Genomic DNA, 8,498 nt, shown 5'->3' with positions numbered 1-8,498 from the left:
ATTCCAGTGAGCAAAAACAAACTAATTTCAAATTCTGATAAATACAATGAAAAAAACCCCCCAAATCCACAAACAAACCAGTAATGTGAATGAGAGCTATGGGGTAAGTAGGAAGATAAATAGAAGGACTACACTTGTATTATGTGATCAGAGAAGGCCTCTCCGAGGGGTTGTTATACAAAGGTTGAAACCAGTCACGCACGGAGCAGAACCAGTCACAGAACAGCGAGTTCAGAGGTGGAAAAGAGTTTGCCTGCATGTCCCCACCACTGAAGGACACCTGGAATGAGGTGAGGCTGGAGAGGCTGGCCAGGTAAGAGGAAGCCAGGTAAGGCAGAGGTGTGTGTACCATGGTAAGGAGTTTGGATTTTATTCTATAGACACCTTTTCTTTAAGGGCATCTGACTGCTCATCACCCTGCACTTTTTCTCTGTCCTATCCAGTAACGACAGCTGGGAGCAAGGATGAAAAGCCATGGGAACACTCAAGTACCTCTGGAGAAAATATAAACTGGCAGCTATCATTTTGGCCAGCAATCTATCTAGTAAGGCCAAGGACATGTATACCCGACATAAGGAGACAAAAACAAGCTTGCGCACTGCCACAGTTTGTAACAGCAAAACAAACTATCCATCAGCAGAAGAATGGGTAAATTGTGGAGTGTTATGGACTGAATGCTGGTGTTCCTCCAAAACTCCTATGTTGAAATCTAATCCCTAATGCAGTGGTCTCTGGAGGTGTGGGCCTGTGGGAGATTATTAGGTCGTAAAGACAAAGCCCTTTAGAATGGAGCTAGACCTTATTCAGAAGAACCCACAGTTAGCTCACGCTCTTTCCTCCACATTAGAATAAAAGGAGAAATCAGTCTGCAACCCAGAGAAGGGCTTTCACCAGAACCCAACTATACCGGCATCGTGATCACAGACTTTCAGCTTCCAGAACTGTAAGAAATAAATTCATGTTTATAAGTTATCAAGCCTGTGGTGCTTTGTTACAGCAGCCCAAACTAGACATGATGTGTCCATACAGTGGAATTCCATACAACAATGAAAATGAATAAACTAGAACTATCTGAATTAATATAAACAACCCTCAAAAACATTCTCATTTTGAAGGACAAAATCATAAAAGGGAAGAGGAATACCTTCAGTATTATTCTATTTATATAAAGTCTTGAAACATGTCAAGCAATCCCATGTATCAGTGAAGTAGATACACCTCTTACGAAGAGAGGCATGACCGTGATAGACATCAGGTTTCAGGCTGGTGCTTCCCACTGGAGGGACGCGTGATGGGGAGAGGGATGCAGGGGCTTTGACTATCTCTCAAGCAAGGTGCTAAGTTCATGGGCCTCCACTAATTCTTTATATATAAAGAATTTTGAATATCCCAAATGCTCTTCTTTTCTCTTTTAAAAGGCTAGCCAGAAGCAGGCAAGCAAACATAAAGGACACTTGAAGAATTTTTTAGGAGAAGCAACAATCCTTTGAGTCAGCAGAAGCTTTAACTGGATTCTTAAAATTAGAGTCGGGAATCAGATCATATAAGCCAGAACTTAGAAATTTCTTCTCATCCAAAGAATAAGTGATGTTCCTTTAATACATGACATTCTTGTTTTTTTTTTTTAATTTTTTTTTTTTTTTAATTTACTTGACAGACAGAGATCACAAGTAGGCAGAGAGGCAGGCAGAGAGAGAGGAGGAAGCAGGCTCCCTGCTGAGCAGAGAGCCCGATGTGGGGCTCTATCCCAGGACCCTGGGCTCGTGACCTGAGCTGAAGGCAGAGGCTTTAACCCACTGAGCCACCCAGGCGCCCCCGACATTCTTGTTTTTTAACTCTATCCTTACATAATTCACCAGAGACAGAGACCAGATTCAGAGCTTAACATGAACAATTTAGAAATTCTTTACCTGGGTTCATTCAATTCATGTATCTAGAATGCTCACATGTGATATTCTTCTATTTAAGAAGATGTGCTACATTTCCCTGGGTGGCTCAGTGGGTTAAAGCCTCCTTTCCCCAACGCCAGAATTAGGCAGGGATACTACACACTTCCATACACTTCCAAGCTCTTGACATTCCATTCATTGTAGCATTCAACGGAGATGAGGGGAAAAAAATCTCATTCCTAATTCCGTAAAATCAAATGATGTATTATGAACTCCTCTGTGGTAAAAAGATAGATATGATGGTATCTGACTAATTCTACAACAAAGCAAGAGCTGGAGACAGAGTAAACTAATCCTCTCTCACACTCCTATATTGATTACAGTTTAAATCTCACATAATCCTGCAAATTTCCAACAACACAGACTGAAAGATGCTAAGTGTCTTACTTAGGTCTCACAACTGACCAGGCAGTGAACTAGAAAGAGAGCCTTGGTCTTCTGATCTGATCCAATGTTCTTCCTTCTGTTCCTCACCTGGATGCTCTTTGCCCAGAGCCAGAGCTCCGAGAGCCATGTGCTGAAGTGGAAATCGTCGGTTAGACCATCCAGGGGCAAGTCCTGCCTCTCCACCAACTAGCTTTGTGTCCTTGGGCTAGTTACTTAATCTCTGTGAGCCTCAGTACTCTCAGCTGTAAACTGAAAAAGAGAAAATCAACTCCCCACAGCTATCATGGTCATTAGAGAGAATACAGGTACAGTGCTCAGCCTGCAGCAAGCGGGGCTCAGTGAAGGGAGCCACTGTGACTGCTACAGAGACCCAGCAAAGCCCGTGCAAGGATACAAGCAACCTCTTCACACAGTCCTTCCTAAACCAGGAAATGACCTCACCTCTCTTCTGAGGACCAAGAGAATTAGAAATAGATCACAGAATAATTTAAAAGTAGTAATAGGAATGGAAAGCTGATTTCAGAAGAGAATGATTTCATTATTACTACTAAATTATATTAATAAATATTAAAAACAGTGATAGTAACTTTGTATCATACAAACACATTGGCTTCTCTGTTACCCACAGATTAGATAAAGTGCTAGATCAGGATGGCCTGAGTGGCTCAGTTCCTTGGGCCGCTGCCTTCAGCTCGAGTCTTGATCTCAGAGCCCTGGGATCAAGTCCCACATCCAGCTTCCTTCTCTGCAGAGAACCTGCTTCTCCCTCTCACTCTGCCTGTTGCTCACTCTGTCAAATGAATAAATAAAACCTTTAAAAAAAAAATAAGAAAAGGTGCTAGATCAAACATACGCACACAATTTTGTAAGGGCACATTTAAGTTTCTACCTCATTTATTATCAGTCTTAAAACAGATGAAATTGTATGTAAAGTATGGATCTGTTTCTGCTTCACTGAACTACAAAGACAAGGTTTAAAATTATATCCTAGTGAACGGCCATAGGGCCTCCAAAAAGAAAAAAGCAATATATCCAGATGAGTGATGGTCAGACTTTTCCCTTCTCGTGCCCTTAAAAAAATTTTTTTAATTCATGTTCTCCCTTGCATATCCTTTATTGATGTCTATAAGGGTCCATAATAAGTTTAAGAGGTTGTGAGGAATGTAATTTCTAATGTACTGTGAATCTTGACGATTTGAAATAAAACATTACTTTCTAAGATGAAGTCAGTGGAATCTAAATGCCACCAACCTTAATGTGACACCCACCCTTAATGTATTTAAAAAATATATGAACTAGCTCTTCCTCAACACACCACCAGTATGACGATCACTATTCTTTCCACTTTGGGATATATTTTAAAAATTCCACATAACTAAACAAACAAACAAAAAACACAACACACAACATACAAATATATATACATTTTGTATTTATATTTTTATAGTTGTATTTACATTTTTTATATTTAATGCACATATACATATACAGAGGCAAAAAATCAGATGGCCTGGATTCTAAATTTAAATTGGTCTGGTATGTAGATGGGCCTCAGTACTTTTTTTTAAAGCTTCCTGGCTGATTCTCCAGGGCAGCCAAGATTGATAACGACTGGATTAGGAGTAACATCAGGGAGAAAAACCATTTCCCTAAAAACATCATAATGAGAACAAACTCCTGCTGACACTGGGACCAGCGCTGCAGGGAGGGGCAGCAGGGACTACTCCTAGTGTTCTCTCCCTTTGTGCTAGAAAGACAAATCACCATCTCTGCTCTAAAGAACTCTGGGACAAAGTGGTTGCCAGGAATTAGGGACAGCAAAGGGTTTTCTCGTAAAGCACACTGCCTGCCTCATGCAAAGATCAAGCTGACATCCTCACACTCAAAGGAAATGTGCTTTTTTTGTTTAATCAACTTCTCTAAAGAATCAATGCAACTGTTTCAAGTGTAAGGCTATCCCATCATCTGTATTGCAGGGCTTCATCTGCCTCTACGAGCAACGTGTCTGGTGTTCCACTGGCTGCTTTAAAGATTTTTCTCATTATTATTGGTTTCGAGAAGGTAGAAAGCAATAGAAAAAAAATATATCAATGAAACCAAAATTTGGTTCTTTGAAAAGATCAACAGAATTGACAATCCTTAAGCTAGACCAGCCAAAGGAAGAGAGAAGACTCAAATTACTTCAAACAGGAATAAAAGAGGGGACATTTACCAAACTTACAGAAATAAAAAGGATTATGAGGGAAAACTAGGAGTGGCTGGATGCTAACATAACAGATAATTTAAATGAAATGGAGAAATTGCCAGGTTACACAAAATACTGAAACTGACATAAAATGAAATGGGAAATGTGATTTGGTCTATAAGAGATCAAATTAGTAATTTTTAGATTTCCACAAAGAAAGGCTTATCAGGCCCAAAGAAAAGACAGTGTCTCTGATAAATTTTACCAAATAGTCAGAGATGAATTAATATGAATTCTTCACAAGTTCTAGAAAAGAGAGTAGGAATAGACACTTAATAGACACTTCCAAACCCATTTTTTAAAAATTTTTTAAAAAGATTTTATTTATTTGATGGGCAGAGACCACACGTAGGCAGAGAGCCAGGCAGAGAGAGAGAGTGAGAAAGGAGGAAGCAGGCTCCCCGCTGAGCAGAGAGCCTGATGCGGGACTCGATCCCAGAACTCTGGGATCATGACCTGAGCTGAAGGCAGAGGCTTTAACCCACTGAGCCACCCAGGCACCCCCCAAACCCATTTTTTGAGGCCAGCATTATCCTGATAGCAAATCAGACAAAAATTGCACAGGAAAGTAAAGATCTATATTGCTTGTGAATAGAGATGTAAAAATTTTCACAAATGCTGGCAAACCAAATCCAGCAACATATAAAAAAGATTATACACATGACCAAGTCAAATTTATCCCAGAAATATAAGATTGGTTTACCATCTGAAAATTAATGTAACAGACCATAATACCGTATAAAAGGGAGAAAATATGATCATTTCAATTAATGCAGAAAAAGCAGGGAACTTCCTCACCCTGACAGAGGACATCTTTGGAAACTTAACAGCTAGAATCAGGTTTAACGGTGAAAGACTAGATGCTTTCCACAAAGATTAGAAAAGAGAAGGATGTCTGCTCTAGTTATTTCTAATTATCATTGTACTGGAGGTTCTGACACAGCAAGAAAAAGAAATAAAAAGCATCCAGATCAAAAAAGAAAAAAGTAAAACTATATTTGCAGATGGAATGATCTTATATACAGAAAACCCAAAGTAATCCACACATACAAACAAGTATTAGAATGAATAAACAACTTCAGTCAAGTTACAGAACACGGGCACAGGATTAATATACAAAAATAAATGGTATTTCTACACACCAGCAATGAACATTCTGAAATGAAATTAAGAAAACAGTTCCATTTAGGATACCATCAAAAGGTAAAATACCTAGTCATATTGTAACAAAAGAAGCCAAGACTTATACACTGAAATTTACAAAACAATGTTTAAAGAAATTAAAACCTAAGTAATTAGAGTAACACACATGTTCGTGGATGAGAAGACTTAATATTGTTAGGATGCAATATACTCCAAACCAATCTACAGATTGACATAATTTCTACCCAAATCCTGGGTTTTTTTTTTTGTAGAAATTGACAAGCTAATCCTAAAATTCATGTGGAAATACAAGGGACCCAGAATACCCCAAACAGTTTTGAAAAGGCAGAAGAAAGTTGAAGGACTCAAACACCCCTATTTTAAAACTCGCTACAGGGGCACTTGGGTGGCTCAGTTGGTGAAGAATCCAACTCCCCTGGGACGCCTGTGTGGCTCAGTGGGTTAAGCCTCTGCCTTCGGCTCAGGTCATGATCTCAGGGTCCTGGGATCGAGTCCCACATCGGGCTCTCTGCTCAGCAGGGAGCCTGCTTCCACCTCTCTCTCTGCCTCTCTGCCTACTTGTGATCTCTCTCTCTGTCAAATAAATACATAAATAAATAAATAAAATAAATCTTTAAGAATCCAACTCCCGACTTTAGCTCATGTTACCATCTCAGGTTTGTGAGATTAAGCCCTGCATTGAGCCCTGCGTCAGGCGGGCTTGTGCTCAGCAGGGAGTCTGTTGGAGATTCTATTTCTCTCTCTCTCTTAAGAAAAATCTTAAGAAAAAAGCCAAAAAAATCTTAAGAAAAAAGCCAAAAACCTTACTACAAAACTACAGTGATCAAGACAGTGTCATCCTGGCATATGACTAGACATATAGATCAATGGAACAGAATTGAGAATCCATTATAAACTCTTGTGTTTATAGTCAATTGATTTTTGACAAGGTGAGAGCACAATTCAACAAGGAAAAATCGTCTTTTCAACAAATGGTCTGGGATAACTGTATATTCATGTACCCCTCCCCAAAAGCTCCCCCCAACCCAAATACAAAGATTAATGCAAAATGATCCCAGACCTAACTTTAAGAACTAAAACTACAGGGGCGCCTGGGTGGCTCAGTGGGTCAAAGCCTCTGCCTTCAGCTCAGGTCACTATCTCTGGGTCCTGGGATGGAGCCCCATATTGGGCTCTCTGCTTGGCAGGAAGCCTGCTACCCACTCTCTCTGCGCCTCTCTGCCTACTTGTGATCTCTCTCTCTCTCTCAAATAAATAACAAAATATTTTAAAAAGGGTGGGGGGGACCTGGGTGGCTCGGTGGGTTGGACCGCTGCCTTCGGCTCAGGGTCCTGGGATCGAGTCCCGCATCAGGCTCTCTGCTCAGCTGGGAGCTTGCTTCCCTCTCTCTCTCTCTCTCTGCCTGCCTCTCCATCTACTTGTGATTTCTCTCTGTCAAATAAATAAATAAAATCTTTAAAAAAAATAAAAATAAAAAAAAGGAACTAAAACTATAAAACCATTAGAAGAAAACATAAGCATAAATCTTAAATGACCTTGAATTAGGTAATGGTTTCTCAGACATGACACCAAAAGGAAAAGACATCAATTCATCAATATTAGAACTTTTTGTGCTTCAAAAGACATAAAGGAAAATGACATCCTGCAGAATGGGAGAAAAAATTTGCAAATCACATATCTAACAAAAATCTAGTTTGCAGAATATATAAAGAACTCTTACAACTCAGAAATAAGACAAATAACCCACTTAAAAATGGGCAAAGATCTGAACAGAGATTTCTCCAAGGAAGATATACAAATGGCCAATAACAGAGCAACATCATCTGGTATCAAGAAAAAAATGTAAATAAAACCCTCAATGAAATACTACATCATAACCACAAGGATGGCTATAATCAGTGAGATAAGATACAAGTGTTGGCCAAGGATGTAGAGAAATATACTACTTATACAATGCTAGTGGGAACGTAAAATGGTACAGCCACTTTGGAAAACAGTCTGTTCATTCCTCAAAATACTAAACATAAAGTTACTAAATGACCTGGTAACTCCACTCCTAGGTATATACCCAAGGGAATTGAAAACATATTTCCACACAAAAACTTTCACACAAATGTTAACAGCAGCATTATTCTTACCAGGCAAAGCAAACAACCCAAATGTTCATCAACTGATGCAATACAATGTGGTGTATCCATATAAGAAAATAGTATTCAGCAATAAAAAGTACTGACCACACGCTACAACAGGGATGAAACTTGAAAATATTACACTAAGTGAAAGAAACTAGTCAGGCAAGACCATATATTACATGATGACTCCACTTATATGAATTATCCAGAATTAGCATATCTATAGAGACAGGACATAAACTAGGGCTGCCTCCAGCTGGAGGATGCCAGAATAGGGAGAGGATAGGTAACAGGGCATAGGCTTTCTCTTTGAGGTGATGAAAATACTCTAAAACTGACTGTGATTGCAGGGGTTTTAGGAAGGACAAAAATGATTTAAAATTAGGTTGTAGGGGTGCCTAGGTGGCTCAGTGGGTTAAAGCCTCTGCCTTCAGCTCAGGTCATGCAGTGTCCTGGGATTGAGCCCCTTATCGGGCTCTCTGCTCAGCAGGAAGCCTGCTTCTCCTCTTCCAGTTCCCCTGCTTGTATTCACTCTCTCACTGTCTCTCTCTCTCTGTCAAATAAATAAATAAAATCTTTTTAAAAATAAATAAATAAAATTAGGTTGTAGTGATAGTTCCA

At 39.5% G+C, this 8,498-nt stretch overlaps 1 long non-coding RNA gene across 1 annotated transcript; it reads right to left on the bottom strand.

Moving 5' to 3' along the window:
* Positions 1-5,552: 5,552 nt before the first annotated feature.
* Positions 5,553-7,377, bottom strand: LOC309840390. The gene is made up of 2 exons (XR_014298576.1): positions 6,372-7,377; positions 5,553-6,160 (listed from the first exon to the last, which is right to left on the bottom strand). It is a non-coding gene; the product is annotated as an uncharacterized lncRNA (long non-coding RNA).
* Between the last annotated feature and the right edge of the window lie 1,121 nt (positions 7,378-8,498).

Source organism: Mustela nivalis, assembly GCF_964662115.1.
Source record: "Mustela nivalis genome assembly, chromosome: 1".
NCBI lineage: Eukaryota > Metazoa > Chordata > Mammalia > Carnivora > Mustelidae > Mustela > Mustela nivalis.
This window is presented reverse-complemented; position numbering and strand designations above follow the sequence as displayed.